This window comes from Fukomys damarensis, unplaced genomic scaffold (assembly GCF_012274545.1).
Source record: "Fukomys damarensis isolate Sample0158 unplaced genomic scaffold, DMR_v1.0_HiC HiC_scaffold_34, whole genome shotgun sequence".
Taxonomy (NCBI): Eukaryota; Metazoa; Chordata; class Mammalia; order Rodentia; family Bathyergidae; genus Fukomys; species Fukomys damarensis.
Window position 1 is genome coordinate 856,854 of NW_022900946.1, and position 2,652 is coordinate 859,505.

Below are 2,652 nucleotides of genomic sequence, written 5' to 3' on the forward strand. Positions count from 1 at the left end.
GGGTTTTTTTTTTTTTTTTTTTTTTTTTTACAACTTGCCTACTGGGCTCTACCCTTGGCCTTTTGAGTCAGCATTTCCAGGGGTGCAATGGTAAGGTTGCTAAAGTTTGAGAGAACCTCTACTCTGAACAAAATGTCCTTTTCTAGCTGACTTTAGTTTTCTCAGAATAGTGATTTGACCCAGAGTCTGTCCCAAAAGTGTCAGGGAAGGGGAAGACCTATCCATGCACGAAGACCTCCATTTCTTTGTTCTTCACAGAGGGCCTGTGCCTTGCCTGGTCCTTTTCCTGGAAAGCCCGGCTCATGCTGACTCTGGGTCGGCTTCCACCATCATGCGGAGGGGAGCAGCTCGAGCAGAGGCCCCTGGCACACTGAGAACCTCTCTAGTGAGGGCCCTGCAGTTACCCAAGTTGACTGAGCCCTACAAGGGCCTCAGTAACATGCGGAGCGACTCTGTCCCCAGGCTTCTGCATACCAGAGGTGATGCTGGAGACAGGGGCGCCTCACACAGGACATGACAGGCTCCTCCTCCCATAGACACTGCTGGGACACAGCAGATCCAAGCCTTTCCTGGCTTAGCTTAGTGTTAGGTCTGTTACTGGGGCAGGGGTAGGGGTGCTGCCTGAAAGCCACTCTCCCTCTAGGCACATAGAGGCTGAGTTTCCACGCAGAAATGCTGGTGCCAGAGGAGTTGAAGTCCTGGTCCAACTTCTGCTGTGCTTCAACCTGTAGCTCCTGACACAAGGGGAAGGGTGTAAGCAGTGGCCCATGCCAGAGCTTAGCTGAAGGATCCCCCACACATGCTGTGGGGTATGGCTGCTCTCTTATGTGAATTTTCTCCAAGTGGCTAAATGAGTTTGGGGCTAAGAAAGTGTCTTGTCAAGGAAACTTGTTTGTGTGTTTGGAGATAACCAGAAGGTGCTCCGTGGCCTGCTTTTCTCACAATCAGTGCTCATTGTAGGTGTTTTCTGGGGGTCTCTGTCCCATCTCTAGAGATTCACCACGGCAGCCAATTGTATCAAAGGCTCTAGGATACAAGATACTGTGATAGGAAAGAAGCCTAGAGCTGGAAGCTGTTCCTCTGGAGGGCAGAAAGGTGCCCCTACTTCATTTGTGGAAAGGTCTCTGTGATTCCTTTTTATTTCTTTCTTTATTTTGGTTTTTTTGAGACAGGGTCTATGTAGTTCAGGCTGGCCTTGAACTCACATGTGCATCATTCTCCGCTGTGACTCCATTTTTGTAAGCCTCTATTGTGCTAATTTTTTGCCAGCTTTTTACCACTTGATAGTCTTCAAATTATTGTTCTCATCTTTTTCAGGAGAATGGAAGATGCCATCTTTCCTGCCAACACGTTCCTTTTTCCTTCCTGTGTCTTCCTAGGGAACACGAAAACATATAACCCAAGGCTGCTGCATCATTCACACAGGGAATTTGGCTCACTATCAAGAATGCTACCAAACTTGTTTAAGCACCAAGCGTAGAAAATAGACAAGATTGGATGATATTAAGTTGTCTTTCCAGAGTCACTTTCTTCTGCCTTCAAAGATGCACCCAGGGCTGTGTTCTCAGGTGCTCTTCTTCCATAAACCTCCATTCAAGCCAGAGGAGAGTGGAGAATTCTTCGGTGCCTGAAGGCCAGATGGTCCACTCTCTGTCCAGCCCTGCCCTCCTTGAACTCTTGTGTCGCCCTCACCCACAAGCGATTTTGCCTCCCTGTGAGGAAATCAAGGAACCTGGGACCAAGGCTACCAGGGATTGAATTCCTTTGGCGAAGGCGGAGAGGAAAGGCCTGCTAACAAAACACGCGGCCTCCTCCCTGCGGGAGGATCTCTGCTCTGGCCCCTGTAGGAGGAAGGAAAGTGCGGAGGAAGGAGTAGATGGCGTGGCAGGCAAGGAATGGTGTCTATCTTCAGATCTCTTGGCTCTTATTCTTCAGGAAGATAAAATATAATGGAGGGCAAATGAGGAATGGGAAAAGTTTTTGAAGGACAGGCCGAGCTGAAAAGACGCCCGGCGTCTTCCTTCCCACTCAGTCCGGCGGGCCCTTCTGGCGGCGGGGGCGCTTTCAACCAATCGGCGAGGCGCCTGGAGTCAGCCGGCGATGCTTAACTCCGGGTGGCGGGAGGAGTCAGGTGGCGGGGTGGGGAGAGCCCGGCCCATCGGCCAATCGATGAGCTCACCGGGAGAGACTGGCAGGGCGTCCGGAAGCCGGAGGCGGGGCTGTCTCCTCGGCAACGATCCTAACGGGGGGGGTGTGGCTGGGGGGGGCGTCCTCGGCAACGATCCTAACGGGGGGTGTGTGGCTGGGAGGAGCGGGGCGGGGGCCGGAGAGTGGGGATGAGTCCGCGGGTGCTGGGAGCTGGAGGTCGACGAGGGGGTCTTTGGCTCGAGAGCCTCGATGCGGCCAGAAGGGAGTCCGTCTAGTTTCTCGAGGCCCTACCCGGCCGACCTGGGAGGAAAGGGAGCTAGACACCGCCTCCGCTGGCGCCGGGAAGCGTCGCTCCTTCTCGCTGACCTTGGTCTCGCTCGTCGCCTCGCCCTTTCCACACGCACTGACGGACGAAGGACCCGGGAGGTCGACAGGCAGGGCCCCGGACACAGGGAGACCCAGGACGTGGGGACACAAGCTGCCCCAGCCCCTCCCGCCTGCTCC